Raw genomic sequence first — 17293 nt, forward strand, 5'->3', positions numbered from 1 at the left:
AACCTGCTTACACTGAATGGAATGTGAAATTGTAATTATGTGCCAATGTGAACAGATGAAAAGCTACTTCGAGAATTTTCTAAACCGGGCGCTATAGAGGAACGCGGCTGACATAAAAAATGAGGTATATTTAATTTTTTTTTGTAGAGCTGCACGATTTAAAACACCTACTACTGAGTCTCCTAAGATGTAACAAGGACTGGGAACTTATACAAAGCTGGAATTTTGTGAACATTTATTGTTTTTTATGCTTCTTAGATGCACATTATTGCCTCAAAGCGCATAATTGGATTGAAGTATGAAGACAATGAATTATATAAATGAGAACAGGGCTTGGAGTTTAGGCATTCTTTTTTTCACATTACATGCCAATGAGTGCCTCCTTTTATTCTCACTGCAGCTCTCCCCATTAAGCACCGACACGTGTGAATCACTGAAAGTAACATAGCTCATGTAAATACGAAACAAAAAACGTATCTTAATGATCAGAGTTCTGTCGTTGCTCGTGACATCACGTGCGGTAACTTCAACGATGACTTCAATGCACCGAAAAAAACTCGTATACAGCCCGTGGGACGTACGATTATTAATTAAAATTTCTCGCTTACGGGAATATCCAAGTGTGTGGATGTTAAGCATTTTTTTTTTTGCACAGCCAATTATACCACAAACAGCCTACTACGATGTTAAGTACCGGGTGCGGAATATCTTGTGAAATAAAAATTTTTGTCGAAAATTCAACCCTGCGGACTATGTACGTACAGCATCCTTCGACAAAAATTTTAAATATTAGAATATTGTAAGTTACTGTTGTGTAAATATTGAAGGTAGTGGTCCGTTCCTCCGATGCGCAGCAGGATCTTTCTTTTGAACTTTTCTCATCGCTCGCATCGAGCATTTAAGTCTGCCATATAAAGCCAATGGGGAACGTTGTTGACGTTAGCAAGGATGTTAATATATAAAAAAAAAGATGCAAGGCTGCCGACGTGAGTCCTTGAGATATATAGATCTGTATTTTTACAATATATGAAAAAATTGCGTTCATAAACTCTTTCCGAGTTGAAAAATGCTTTTTGTCGAGAATTGTTTTATGTGTGTATAATAGAAGTTACAGTAATCGCGGATTACGAAGTAGACAAGAAACATTGTGAGCTGCTTTGCCGAAAATACTTGAATGCCTCTGCAACCGCAGCGGTGGCCTGGTCGTGAGAGCATCCGCGTCGCATGCGGGAGGTGCGGGGTTCGATCCCCAGTGCCGCCGGGTATCCACCGGTGATACAGTGGGTACAAGGCTTCCCGTGCCTAGTGCTCGGCTTCTTTCGGGTGAAATGCTTGGGAAATGGCTCTTTGGCCCCACCTTGAGTAGTTGAGAATACCTCGTACCAAGGCGCTCTTCGGCTATAGATGCCCTTGCTTCATAAAAATTCATCATCATCATTTGAATGCTTCTCTTTCAACTTCTGTCAGGCACTCAAGTTGAAACCTACGGCGAAGAGAGCTGTAGTGGATATAAGGCTAGATTGGCTGGCCCACATTCACTCACCTAAAGATTCTCCTTGCACCGTTACACTGTCGCCTGAACCTTCTGTCTGTTTTCAACAATCTGCACTCAATAAAAGAGCTGGTCGGAGTGTAGTGCTCCAAAACGTAATACATGGCAACACATCTCCGCGATCATCAGAGATCGAAAAGGTGATTAACGAGATTAAGCGATCCGATTGAGGGATCAAAAACTTCAGAGATCACTGCAGACTGCATTGGAGAAATGCGAATGCATTATTGTTTGCCGCGACATTGGTGGCTCCTAGTCTACTTCGGTAGCTCTTGTCCATATGACGTCATATGGAATGTTCTAGAAACATTTGAAAACCTGCATATCATCCTACTACTCAGACACCGACATTCAGGGCTCCGTTTTTACTTTACTCTAATTGGTTTTAGGCGTGACGTCATCAGACGTATGGGGTGACGCCATACCACTTCCACGTCACTCCACTAGCTATGACGCCACACGGTCTCACTAATTAGCCCCAATTAATTAAAATCATTAAGTGCATCTCTTAACTACTTTTTAATTAGTATCATTATAGGTGTCACTAAATAATCTCATTGATTAGTATTGGTGGTTACGGCTGTTAGATAGGATCATTAATTAATGGCTAATGTTAATGACCAATTACTAATGCCTCTGAATCGATACTGATTAATCACTGCCTTTATATAGTTCGCCACACTACTCTTGATTCCACGTTTTGCGGACATATTTTGCGAACACTTCCGTTGCCGGCATAGGCTGTTAATGCTTTCACATTAATAAAGAGCGTTCAACCAAATGCATGAGGGGCATCCAAACAAATATTACATCTACTTGAAAGCGAATTCAGAGCTCCTTTCGACGTGCTCGACATTGTTTGAAAATGATCTGGCGCAGATCAAGCTACCGTGTGTCGAATTATTGCGAAATGCATGAACGCGCAACAATCACGCTAGCGAGCAGTTCTATTCTTTCCAAGCAATGCCACAAATGACAGTTGCTACAGAAGGCTTTAACGAGATGTGCCCACGTAAACTTCATATCAAGGACAACAGCCAAAACCCTGAGCTCGTATACGAATAGTACAAGCTTCCCATCTTTAGTTTGGGGAAATCTGTCCGAGCGTCTTGCGAACGATATAAAAGCAGTTTTTTTTTTCGTAGGTCAACCGTTTAATTTCCTCTGCAGCTATAGGGGTTTAATAATTATATTAAAGGTATCTTGGCAGGTGCTACTCTATCACATGCTCGCTGACGTGTGATTCCCATGTGCAGGAGTCTTGTGTAAAAAGTGTACGTCGCAAGGAGGGTGACGATTCATGGAGTAATTCAGCCATAACTGTGTTCAATATAAAGGGGCTCGGCAAGCTTGCAGTCTTCCACTTTACGTTTCTTGCTTTTGCCACGAGTCGTTTCAATGGATTTTTTTTCCTCCATAATTGCCGTCATCCCAGAAAAAGGCCACATACGCTATCTTTTTGACAAGTCAATGAGGATTGCTGTAGCAAATTCGCGCTTGACGTAGAAAAAAAAAAGGGGCAGCTCTGCTTTGTCCGCCATCTCGTTCGTTTTCGACACGAGTTACTAAATCTAGAAAACTGAAAACTAAACATATAGACAACATTGCAGGTCTGGTTTGGTTTTATAACTTATAAGCTCTGACATGTCTCAGGCCAAAGCTATTTTTCAACAAGATGGTGTTAACGGCTCCGTTACCCAAAAAATGCGGCGCCGGCGTGGTTGGCGTTGTGAGCGAAAAATGACGAGCATGATTTTGGAAGGTGGAGCCCGGAGAGCAACCTAGCAGGCAGGTGGGCCACAATAAGTCACGTGATCTTGTGGCGTCATCACAGCCTGCCCACCCGATTGTGGACAAACTCCCCAGCATGGCAGGTGGCTGTTAAATTAATCAGTGGTCGTTCGGGAAGGGCAGCCTGGGCCGCAGAAGGCCCACCGATGGGAGCACCTGCCATCACAGGGCAGTGGCGCATCGCTTAACCACTGCGCCACTGCGCCAGGAGAAGTATGACGACTCCCACGAATCTATGAATGTAGAGTGGAGAATGACCTTCCGCATATACGATAGTTAACCCATTATGCCATCACGTATTACCCTTAAGGCGGAGCTTAAGGGACCATTCCAATTTTTGAAGTCTATGGTGCATGGACATTTCTGGAAATTCGCCGTGGTGAGGAGCAGTGATTGAGTGTGCTGTACCCAACAAAGAATTGGGCAATCGATAATCTTCTCCGTTGATTTACAGAGTGAATTTGCGAGTCCTATCGGATGAAGAAAACCTACAGAAGGTGGTGATTTTTTTGGCTTCAACACAAGGGCCACTCTATCAAGTTTTCAATAAGAGCGTAGTCATCTAAAGGCCGGACATCATTAGTAATTTATAGTAGCTCTAAGAAAAATCTGCTCCTTCTAAGTCCGAGGTCCTTGAAAACGCTGAAGAGTTTGTTGAGCATTGGAATGAGAGGAATCCTTGATAGGAGTTTTGTAAAATTTGTGCGCCTTGGACCAAATTTCTCTGCAGAAGAACTGCAGATTGGGCTAGTTGGTGTTTATGCTTAGTGGTGGTTCAACAGCGAAAACACACACATACCAAGTAAGAGACGAGACACACACACCAGCGCTTAACTTAAACTTCCGAAGTAAAGTCACCGCCTTCTGCTTGCACTGCGCCTGATTCCTGGTGACACTATTGAAAATCTTCATAACTTCTTCATGGGCTTTTTCAGAAAACTGGTCCTCTGACATTACTACAAATCAACCCTCCTTGTCCGACTGGGCTGTGCGCAAGCGGTTATTGTAGAGATAGTTGACTGAAAAGTGAAACTGCTTAGACTTCCCTTTCGAACTAACGCATCTAGAAACGGCATCAACGCACTCCGACTCGCATTTAGGTCGATCTGCAGCTGGATGCTTTAGAAGATTAGAAGACACATCTCGTGCAAGCGCCAGCCTTTCGACAGTCATCATGCCTGATTCTAGGCAAAACTTCGGTACAAGACGTAAGAGCTTTAACAAAATTCTGCATATTCGCGAGCTGACCTAGGCAACAGCTGGCCTGAGCTCAAAGATGAATCGTTAGGAGCGTCGCCCAGTTTTTCGCCACCTCCTTTTAACCCTGGGCGAGCTTGTGTGATTAGCGCATGAAATTCCTCACCCATCACGGAATGTTCTCTCCTAACATGGGCAGTTTAGAGGAATTAAATCACACACGCGCACAGCACTGTGATGGTTACAACTGGAGTGGGGCGTCCAGTTATTACCTTGAACGATTAATAACTGGACGCCCCACTCCAGTTCTAACCATCACAGTGCTGTGCGCATGTGTGATTTAATTCCTCTAAAATTTAACTAATCACGCGCACAACCTGGACACATTTCTTATTGTGTAAATAGTTTGTACATATTACTTCTCCCCCTATCCTCTCTTCCTGTCCCCTCACCTCTTTCATTTCATTTCTCCATTCTTCCTGCTATCCTTTATTTCCGCTGCCCCAGCTCAGGTGCTTCAGTATTGATGGCAGATGCCGGGGCTAGCAAAAATCTTTTCCTTCCTTTTTACTATTATTTTTAATAAAACCACTGTCACCACCACCACCAGTATAGTTTTCTTTGGCGCTTTCATTACATGCAGAAGTGAAACCTCTACACAGAGGCTGCCAGTGGAGCATATGGCGGGATTATAAAAACCCAGTATTAGATTTTATGCACACTTAACACATTTCAGTTCTTTTTTTTTTGTCTCCCTTGAAGAAGGAGCCGAGCCGGCTCCGAAACGTCGGTATTTTAAATTTAAGAAGTTTGTTGAGATCTCTCGCAAATTATTAAAAGTTATCAAATCCAACTCAACAAGCAATTTTGTCGAAATGTTAAGTTTTTGGCTAAGAAAAGGCGCTTGTCGTTTGCTAGTTCGCTATGGAAGTATTTGCCAATCGTTTGCTAGTTGCGGCATATATACAACGTAAATTTTAAAGCGTGCCGACATTATCTGCCAGCATCAGTTACTGGTTAGCAGTGCCTAAATCTGAATAAGAGTGTTTGTCTAATGGAAGAGAATTTAAAAAAATACAGATGAACACGCCATTGTTCTCCTCCGGCTGTAGTAAATGCAATCACACTAGCTCTCTTATAAACGCATAACTGCGACCACACACGACGCGATCGCTGAGAGCAACTTGACATGTTTCCGGGCATGTGAAAGTAATCCAACAACCGCCGGTCAAATGCTTGAACGCTGTTGGCCCCGTTTAAATTGTGCAGTTTCCTGCTAGTGTAGATTGCACGCTCAACACATTTTTTTACGTTTTCGGTCATTTTTAAAAAAATCAAAGGTAGCAGCGGCAGGCAACACTTGCATGGTCGTGATTGCAAATCTTGGAATAATCTTTGCAATCTCAATCTTTGCAAAATACTTATCTGTGCAACGTTGTAAATTAATTACGGCCAGCCACGTTGCTAACCGCATAATAAAAACGAATGTAAACCCGACAGGGCAATTTTCTTGCACAAAGCGCACCCATACAACACTTAAAAATAAAGCAGACCAAGCGCTGAGTCTGGATATTTTAATATAATCGCCTAGAGGAAGAACTCACGCTTCAATCATTCATATACCCAGAGAACATCAGCAATTCGTCAACAACCAATTTTCTCGGCCCGTGTTTGCCCTAGAACGTCTATTCAGTTGTAAGAACATGACTCTTCTGGATGGGATCCCTTCTGAAATTATTTGCTAGTGTTTGTACGAATGTAATGCCCCATATTTACTCAAGGAAAACTTATTAATAGACGACAAACGTACTATTTAATGTCGTTTGTTGCACCCGCTGTAGTGAGCAGCTTAGCGCAGGAATTCTTTCATGATTCCAAGCATTCTCGTTGTGGCGAAGCATTTTTTAAATGAAAAATACATCAACGATGGCGTTTCCTTTCTATCTAGGTAATTCTTAGGTTCTTAGAGAATAAACTGTGCGCTCAGCAAAAAAAAATTATGAAGAAAACGCAAAGCAAAAACGTCGACTGAAGAAAAGAAAAGACGGGAAACATTAGACATAGATCTGTGCGCCACCTTCAAGCCAACAGCTGGATTCTCTAATGCTAACGGACATTCTTCTTCTTCTTCTTCACCTCAAGTTGCTGCCGACGCTTAACTCCTTTGCGAGCAGTCTTCTTTTTCTTCTTCTGAAGCTACTCCCTCTCCAACCGACCTCGATGATTGAGCAAAAAGCGCTCTGGCGTGGTTACGGAGCGAATTCTTAAACAGGATAAGAACAAATGAGAGTGATCGTTATTTGCAGTCAACTTTGTGCCGTACTTCTGCCAAGTCGTTCGCTGCGTCAGCTATCTTCGTGCGGCGGTGACCTTCTTTATGATAAGTCGGAACTTGCACTGTTTAGACAGCAGCTACGCGGGATTTATCAACCTTCTGGCTTGGTGATCGCCTCATACTTAGTACCCCTTCCTCTGTTTTCTTCAATGACTCTTTTAGAAGATAATGAATACAAAGGAATATAAAGAAACAAAAGGAACGGGAAATCGCACACCGGAAACAATGCACTGCGTGATGCACAGGTGGCGTAGGGGGTGAATGGAGGATAGGATAGGATAGGATAGGATAGGATAGGATAGGATAGGATAGGATAGGATAGGATAGGATAGGATAGGGCAGGGCAGGGCAGGGCAGGGCAGGGTAGGGTAGGATAGTATAGGATAGGATAAAATAGGATAGAATAGAATAGAATAGAATAGAATAGAATAGGATAGGATAGGATAGGATAGGATAGGATAGGATAGGATAGGATAGGATAGGAGAGGGTAGGGTAGGGTAGGGTAGGGTAGGGTAGGGTAGGGTAGGGTAGGGTAGGGTAGGGTAGGGTAGGGTAGGCAGGGTAGGGTAGGGTAGGGTAGGATACGAGGGCACGCACCGCCACTCATGAAACACCAAGAATGGCCTTAGCCCCATCCTCCCACGTAAGTTCGATTTTGCTTCTTTTCAGAATTTTTTCTTTCTTCCCTTATTTGTGTACTTTTTTTCTTGTTTACCTCTCAGGTCAAGCCGCTGGTGCCAGCGCGCTCTGGCGAAGAGAGGCCACGGAACAAGGCAGACATGTAGGAGAGGCCCTACCGATACTGTGATCTGGAACAAAATTGTGGCGAAAATTACGAGGTTTTAATCACCAGCCCCGCAGGAGATGACGTCGTGGCCGCTCCTAATCGTTTTCATTATTCCTTATGGGAAGCACACGGAACGGCCTACGAAGAGAAGGCGGGAGAGGGGGGGGGTGCGAAACGGCATTCAGGCGGCGCAGTACACTCTTCACAACCACGTGACTTCCACCATAGCTTTGTTACAAGGTGTGGTATTGCTAGTGCACTCTCTATTATTTTAGACATGAAATGTTACAAGCTCCAGTTCTCGGCATGCTCATGTGCATATAGTCCTGGAACCGCGGTGAACATGGTGAAAAACATGACGAAGAACCGGAGAAGAAAACTTGCGAAACTTTCTGTCCGAAAGATATCCAGCGTGGCGCAATCTTCCTGCGAATGGAAGGACGCCTTGCGCGCCTTCGAAGGAACTCGAGTGACGGTAAAGTTTAGGTTACCAGAGGAAGCGCGTAACTTTGCTTATGTTACATACATTATTCTCGTTTCTGTATCCTCTTCCTTTTCTATCCGCCCACGACCATTATAACGACCGAGTTGGTACAGTCGACAGACCCGTTCTCTTTCATCTCCATTCCTCTCTTCATGCAGCCACTTACTATTCAGCATCCCTCATATCCTGGGTCGTTTTGGGGATGTTAAACCCAACACTACCAATACCAACCTTTACTACTAAAATGTCAAGGTAGCGTTTATGTGCGCTAAAGCTTGGAGATAACTACCGGATAGACATGGCTCGTGTTTAATTATCGGTGTCTGTCTAAGCAGGTTTCAGGACGCGGGGGTCAGCGCCGCTTGTCGAACCAACGGAGTAACGCGCGTTAGTCTTGAACTCATTGCTTTCGAGAGGGAACTGTCTTTGAACGCGCTACACATTTACTGTAATAAATTTCATTAGTGCACCTACTCCTGACGACAAAATATTTCAATGCGAAAGCATTATACGGCACAGCGGCAAACTAACCCGGCGCCGATGTTGACCAGCAGTAGTGTCCCGAAAAATCCCAGATGGTGTCACAGTGGTATCAAAGAAAAAAGAACTTCCTGCAGAACTGCACAACTTACTTACTGCGTATTCGTGTCGCCACTCAGCATATCAGTGAAGAAACACCCCAGCAATGGTCTGTTTTCACGGATTCAAAGGCAGCCCTCCAAGCCTTACAATCTTCTCTTCGTCATGGGGTCCATGAACAACCTGTCGCTGAAATCCGAGAGCTCCACCACACCGCCATCAACAAAGGGCACGATATTGTTTGCCAATGGCTGCCAGGACACAGCGACATCGCAGACAACCACCGCGCGGACGAGGCCTCGCGATCTGCTAACCATGAGGGCGATTGTGTGTCCATCCCCATATAGAGAGCCGATGCAGTGGTATAGGCTTCCACCACTGGCGCGGGACATCGCATTTTCCGCGTGGAATTCAGGCCAGTTTACAAATTCGCGGTTAAAAACCTTGGACCCAGATCTGAAGCTCCGGCTTCCATCCGGCCAACCATGACGTGAAGCAACTTTGTTGTGTCGCCTGTGGCTTGGCGTTGCTTTAACCAAGCATTACTCTTTTTTAATCGGTATGGCTGACAGCCCTGCATGTGCCATCTGCGGGTGTGATGAGACTACAGCCCACATTATTTGTGAATGCCCTGCCTACAGAAGCGAAAGGCAGTCTCTCTACCGTGCGCTGGAGCGTCTGGATCCACGCCCACTGACGGAAATGATTTTCGGCCACTGGCCGCGGCGATCGTCGGCGGTGAAGACCTCCAAGCCACTGCTCCGCTTCTTGAAGACTTCTGGCCTGCACGATAGGCTGTGACTTTACGAACGCTGTGACTTCGCATAGTGACTTTAATTTCCTGCAACTGCCTTCTCTCCTGCATCTTTTTCTCCCCTCACCAACTTCCCCCCGTGCAGGGTAGCAAACCGGTTATTCTTAGCCTTTCCTCCTCCTCCTCCTCTTAGAACTTCCTCCGAAGGAACACGGAATTGAACATAGGGTTCTCACAATGCGAGGAAAGCACGTAACCCAAGCCGCAAAAGGCGCGTTACTTCTTATCAAACAAAGGTGAACCTAGCGTATGCGTTGCCTTATGACTGTATGCTAATGAGTACAAGTGTCATTGCAAAGGAAGAAAAACAAAAATATATATAGAAAGGAAATGACAATACACAAAAGTTTTAGCACTGAGAGAGTCTTGAATTTCAATTTAACTCTTTCTTCCTCTATGCAATCACATGAAATGTCTAAATGATCCATGAAAACAAGCCCGATGCCAGTCGCTTAACAAGGGAGCAGCTATAGTACTAGCGAACGGGTATTGTTTGCGACTTTGAGAAGGCAGTGTCGCCCGCATAAAAATCGGCCGAACTGAGGGTCGCGAAACGACGAACCCTAAAATCTATTTTCGCGCTAAAACGACGCGCACCACGGTTATGAAACGTTGTCATAAAATGATGAGAAGTGAAAGGAAAACCAGCACTAAGCGTTTCTTTCAAATTCGCGAGAACATCAAATTACTTCCCCAGAGTTACCTTAAATTTTCGAAACAAGCCCGTATATTATCCCAATGTTCCTCCTTTTAGTCACAAGATGGCACTCTGGAAAGAAGCTTCCATATATGGAAGATCCCAGGCGCGTCTGAAAGGAAGCGATATTTGAAGGGACTCGGGATCAAAACAGCAATACTTGAAAAGTAACTACTTGGAAACGAGCGTCGCAGTTTCCCGGAATCGATTCAGCGACGCCGCAAAAATGAAAAACAAAAAAGGAACGCTTATGTGAAAGGAGGATGAACTGAAGGGGCAGGGAGCGAGGGGGGGGGGCGGAATGAAGGCACCCGAGACATCGACGCAGCAATCTTGGAAGAGCAAACACGCCGGCTTCATACAATATTGAAGGTTCCCCTTTAAACGGGCGAGTAAACGCCTATATCGAGTGCGCGAACATTGTCCTCTGACAAACACTGATTGAGTGCGCTATTTTTGTTTGAGCTTTTATTTCTTTTTCTACCTAATTTAATTACCTCGCCGATTCCCGCCTTGAGCAACGCGTCGATCTCCGTGCAGCGCCCTCTCACGTATGAAAAGTATCTCTATGGGAATTTGTATAGATACTTTTCTCTGTAACGTTTTCCTTTTTTTTTTCATTGGCTAGAATGATATTCGACTCCGTTTGGTGAGACCCGCCACCGTTGTTTGATGGCTACGAATTGCAGCCACTTAGCGCAGGTTTGTGGGGCTCAATCCCGTACAGTACGAAAATACCGATTTTTTAACACTCTGATGCGTGTTGAAGAACCTCGAGTGGCCGAAATAATCCGAAGCACTTCACTAGATGGCGCTCCTTCTAGACCGCATTGTTGTGTAAGCACTTAAAATGTGAATTATTCCGTAGCTACTTAATCGCCGTTCGGCACTTCATGATATTACAGCACGCGTGTGCTGTTTTAAAAGTACGGATATAATCCCGAGACTGTCACGGGATCAAGCTGTTGCGACAGTCTATTTCTGAAATCTAGTGCTAGTGCTCAAGATGTATCTACATCTAAAACTTACGGATAACATGACTCAGCATGTCATATGGTCCTTCAGTCCGCATGACCAGCGCTACTACTAGTCCTCCATACATGCTGCGCGAGCTAAACACTGATGCACGCAACTTTCCGTTGGTGCTCAAATCGTGATGTATGTTCTCAAGCTCTCGTGCTCACAGTCTTCTCAGATGTTCACTAACGTTCACTAGGGTGCAACTGGCGTCAGCAGTGAACACAACCCTGTCTAGCGATTAAGGTTCACTGAAGCGAGACGCGGTGTTTTTTGAGAGGCTTATTGCTTCAGTGGGCTGTACTGGACTCCAGTCGGGGTGTGATGTCGCCGACCAGGAAGATGATGATTAGTCATGCTGCTCGAGCTCCACACAAGCAGCGCAGATCAGAAAAGGCATAACCAAGCGCACTTCATCGTGTTTTTTCTCGTTTGTTTTCTTCCTCTGTGTGGTGCTGAAGAATATGAATGTAAAGAATGTGTGTGCGATGTCAGTGCACGTTAAAGATCCCCAGGTGGTCGAAATTAGTCCGGAGCCCTCCACTACGGCACCTCTTCTTCCTTTCTTCTTTCACTCCCTCCTTTATCCCTTCCCTTACGGCGCGGTTCAGGTGTCCAACGATATATGAGACAGATACTGCGCCATTTCTTTCCCCAAAAACCAATTATTAAATAATATGATTGATTACTATCGGCTCAACCTCTAACATCCTCATTTGCAGAACAGTGGAAACCTCACGGTAAGGAGAGGTTCGACTGGTGAAGCTCATGATGAATATGATGGTTTCGGGCTTACATTTCTGCTTCGGTACGCCATAACCCCGAATTGCTGACACTGCACAAGCGGACGGAAGCGTGCCGTTTAGTTTTGGCGCGCCTCGTGCACGGCTGCCCTCTGGTGTTAAGTGTACGGCTATATTTCCAATGTCCAACGCCGCTGAAAGGTGTGGTCAACTGCGGTGTAGTGCTGTACGCATATTTGTTCACATCTGTATCTGCTTGTTTTCACTGGTGTAGTACGCTGTTCGGTACAGCTGTTTTCGCTCTACAATGACCGCACGTTACATTAAACGGCCGTAGAGAGAAAACTACGTGTCACAAGGGCCAAAGTTTCATTTCGGAACCGACGCTTCCGGCCGACTTGGCACCTTCTTCAAGGTTGACTGGTTGGGGTCAAGAGATGCACTTTTCGAACCTTCTTTCAATGCACTGCCACAGTTCCTAGAAAGGGGTCTCTGCCATGGGAGTCACATGAGCTTGGATGCGAACAATGCCTGTTTGCGGGGTACAGACAGTGGTGTCGCGAAGGCAACGTGCAAACACTGATGGAAGTCAGCCTTCATGCCAGTTTACGTTTTCGGGTGTGCATAAGTATGCGCCAGCATTTCAAAAGCTGTCACTTCAACGGGTTGCGTTCGATGTCAACTACACTATATCTTAAAATCGATGCGATCACCCAACTCCTCTGCGCTCTGGGTCAAAGTTGCGGGCACTGCACCAGTGCTGGCGAAGGTGAAAAGTTGTTCGTTTCGCCAATGTAGATGTCGGAACGGTCCGCACTATAGATTTTGTAGACAATGCCAGGGACTCATTCCTTTGATGCGCGGTCTTTTTGTCGTAGCATGAAGGGCTGGACGGTTGACTATGGTTTGTGATACAGTTGTATTCCCTCCTTGGCTACATCATCCAAGCGGAGAACTTTCTACAAAGGCTTCGCCACCACAAGAACGATGTCTGAATTAAGCTTCAACCGAGAGCGCAGTGCGATCGCGAAGCATCTTGCCTACAAACTCCACACCCTAAACGATGCCGGGATGCGCCCACGATATGAAGTCTATTTCATTTTTAGCTTCGCCATCCGTGCTCCTCCAAGTGAGATTCCGGTTCTCCTGTTTGCGAAAGAAAGTGTTCATGATTCAGATCCCAGGATGAATTATTTCATTCTGCGAACCCTGTTATAACTTCCCCGTGCTATTCCTAGAAACTATGCTATGGTCCCTCCCTGTCCGGTCTCTAGCCAGCTTCTTTCCTACGTTAGCACTGAAGTCGCCCATGAGAACAGTATACTTTGTGTCACTTTACTCATTGCCGATTCCCCGTCTTCAGGATGTAGGCGCGTAGATATCTACAACCTTCTACTTGTACCTCTTACTAAGCTTAATTACTTTAGCTTCCACCGGCTCGTTACTGCTGTATAATTTTTCTATGTTGCTCGCTATATTTTCTTTGATTAGGAGTCCTTTACCTTGTTTTCACACGTCCGGTAAACAGTTGTAGCATGGTACGTGCCCGCTTTTTAGCGCTGTATATGCTAAGACTGTCCTCGTAACCTCCCCGAGGTCCTATAGAATCCTCCATAATACCCACTAGTTCCTCGAACAGCACGGCTAGGCTAGTCTCAATGAATAAGGCTCCGAATAGCAGCCTGCCTAGACAAGAAGAGAATTAGCACCCTCCGCTGCGTCACAGGTCTGACCGCTAACTTGATCAGTTCGACTGCGGCCGCTGGGGACTGAGGGGCGGGTTGTATTCATATAGGAAGTGGCGTTTGTTTGAGAGCTAGTTGGCGCGTGCTTTCAATGCGGAACACTCTTTAGCGCAACACACAGAGGGGAAAGGACAGGCGCTAGCTCACAACTGCTTATTCAGAAAGAGCGCGGGTACATATATACACTCATGAAAACATTTGGCATATCAAAATGTTCACGATGTTACACACGTGCCGCCAAAAAAGGGTATTTTTGTTTAAATCGCACTGTGGTGTCGCTGATACACCGATTATCCTGACGTGTCGCTGATATGCTGAGCGCTTGTCCTGTCCCCTTTATCTGTTGCGCTAAAAAGTGTGGCACCAATTTTCGCCATGACCAATCCTCGTCCCATGCCTTGCTTCCCATTCCATCTAAACTCAGATCTTTTTTCAATGCGATGAAAACTTACAGCAGCACAAAGGTTCAAACCGCGATCCTCTTGCGTTCAAGGCGGACGCTCTACCTCAACGTCATCGCTGCACTATAAACGACAAGGCAAAACTTCATCATTTGTTTTCCACAAAAAGACATTTGATTAGGATGATACCGTTCAGGCTCACTCTTGAACGTGGTTTTGCAGCAGCGAGAACTGCCAGATATAAAAAAAATGCAGATGATACTTAAGCTGCACCTTAAGGTCATGACGCGATAGCGCAATGGGTTAACTGCCGTATATGCAGAAGGACATTCTCTAATTTCCATTCATAGATCGCAAGGAGTCCTCATACTACTCCTGGGCAATTGTGCAGAAGTTAGACGATGCACCACTGCCCTGCGATGGCAGGTGCTGCCAACGGTGAGCCTTGTGCGACCCAAGTGGCTCTTCACGAGCGACCAATCATTAATTCAACTGCCACCTGCCATGGTAAGCAGGTTGCGATGACGCCGCAAGGTCAGGTGACCTATCCGGCCCGCCTGCCTCCTAGATTGGTCTCTAGGCACTACTTGCCATTGTCATGCCCGAGATATTTCGCTCACAACGCCGGATTTTCTGATTAACGGGGCCTTTAACGCGATAGCGTTAAAAAAGTATTTTATATGGGCAACTGAACCCGATCAGGATATAGAACAGTGACCCTGCCCCTCTAGCTAAAATATACCCATACCGAACAGGCAGCCACTCCGCAAAGGAGCTGACAATGGACCGGCCGTATAGTTGAGATCGTACGCCTCACAAACGCAGCCTGAGCGCTAGAAAGTCAATAGCTCAGCGGCTTCTTCTTTTGCGCCTCTTATCTTCTTATTGTCGCAAACGTTTGCTTCGACAGACGTCTCCACTGCGGGATTTGCTGCGTTCTTTTTTTCCGTCGCTTTCGCGATTCTTTTTACGCTCTCGTTTCTACGTCGCCGCTGCCCACGTTAACGATCGCAGCGAGCTCGGCATTCCTCCTTTCGTTTACCTTATTCCTGCAGCACCTCTCGTCGGGGCTTGCCTTCCGTTCGTATTCCGGCGGGACGAAGAAGGAAAATCTCGCTTTTTTCGCTGACAGTCGCAATGATGGGCTCTTGATACGCCTTCGCAGAAAGCACGGTAGCTGGGGAACCAGAAGCTTCGAAGGAAAACGAACACAAGAATCGAAAAAAAAATTTCTTAGTCGTGGACGAACGACGAGGCACCACTTATCTAGACGGTATTTCTTTACTGTTCGCTCTTTTTCTCTATGTATTTTTTCTCTTCATTCATTCCCGCACCATTGTTCGTTCTTTCTTGAATTCTTGCGCTTAGTTGTTTTTTCCTCTTTCATTTTTTCTTTGGCTGTGCGGCCTAGCGCCCACCTTTTACGGAGCAGACCTTTCAATTTACGACTCGTCCCCATCGGCGCATTTTGGCCGCTCGGTTTCCTATATATCCCATACAGGCGTGGCGAGCGGTTCAAACACCTTTATGACGTCCTCAGCATACCCTCTCTCTCTTCCTTTCTTTCTTTCTTTTCTTTTTTTATTTCTCCTCACTTCTGGATGGTTCTCTTTTTCTTTACGTGACACTGGCGAGAACCTATCGCCCCCCTTGCGCTGTCTGCAACTCTTTCTCACATAGCATACATCCTCCTCTCCCCGTCCTCGTCCCCATCTCGCTTGACGTATGGCGTAAATGGTATTGAAGACCCACTCCGCCATTTCTGTTACCTTTTTTTTCTTTAACATGCATTTTTGTTCGTCCTGCGTTTTATTTTCCGCGTCCAGAGATTCTTTTCCTCGTGATTATGGCCGCATCCATTCGGGCTTCACGGGCAATGATGGGCTTGCAGTGCGAGCTTTGTGATGCACGTACTTATATCTCGACTTTTAGCCTTAAACTCTCCTATCTTTAACTTTCCTTTTCTTTTTTAGTCCGTTTCCTATAGGTATTAGAGTCCCGATTTCTCTTTCGGCGTCAGTGCGGCTGCGTTTTTATGGAGGAAAAACGCTAAGGCGCCCGTGTGCTGTGCGATGTCAGTGCACGTTAAAGATCCCCGGGTGGTCGAAATTATTCCGGAGTCCTCCACTACGGCACCTCATTATTCCTCTCTTCTTTCACTCCCTCCCTTGTCCCTTCCCTTACGGCACAGTTCAGGTGTCCAACGATATATGAGGCAGATACTGCGCCATTTCCCATTTCCTTCCCCCAAAAACCAATTATTATTATTATTATTATTATTATTATTATTATTATTATTATTATTATTATTATTATTATTATTATTATTATTATTATTATTATTATTATTATTATTATTAATTATTATTATTCAGTGCATTTCTTAAACACTCACGGCACTCTACGCAATAGCTTAATGATTAAAATCACCTAAAATAAGTTTCCATAAAATTATGGGATTAATCCACTTCATTTTATTGTGCTGTTTAGATTCTACTGATTTCTTGTTTTTTATTACATAAATATTGATGATTAGCGAGTTATCCCTCGCGACCTAATAATGCTGAGGACGACGAGAAAAATGTCTCTTTCGCCTCGTCGTAACTTCACAGGCACCTTTTAAACCTTTTAAGCCATAGCTTTTTTTTTTTTGTCAGCTTTCTTGCATCTGTAAGGTATAGCATGGCATTTCGCTCGAACAGCGTTTTCGGCTCCCGGGCAAAAGAAAAAAAACTTACCATGTCCTCTGCGTCTCCGCTGCTCTCCCTTTTAGTTTTTGTACTCTTCCTTCTTGCAAGCTTCGGCGGTCATGGCCGCTATATATGCCGAGTGAGAGTGAAAATTTTCTCCGCATCTGAATTGCAAATTGGCAATGCATTTCCACGAACGCCTCCGGCGCGAGACCTGGAGCCCCCCCCCCCCCCCCCCCCCATCTTTTTTTTCTGCGTTCCTTGCGTTCGCTTGGCTTAGCATAGGCTTCAGCCCGGCAGCAGCTGATGATGTTTTTTTTTTGCTTCTTTATTTTTGTGCGGTACTTATCATCCGCTCTTCGAAGTAATGCTCGCCTTTGCGACAATTTCTCACCTGCCGTGCTTTAATTTTCCGCTCTCGTGTGGAATATCCGCTTAGTGACAGAAACACCCCGCTGCA

The sequence above is a fragment of the Amblyomma americanum genome, chromosome 10, assembly GCF_052857255.1.
Source record: "Amblyomma americanum isolate KBUSLIRL-KWMA chromosome 10, ASM5285725v1, whole genome shotgun sequence".
NCBI classification, from domain to species: domain Eukaryota; kingdom Metazoa; phylum Arthropoda; class Arachnida; order Ixodida; family Ixodidae; genus Amblyomma; species Amblyomma americanum.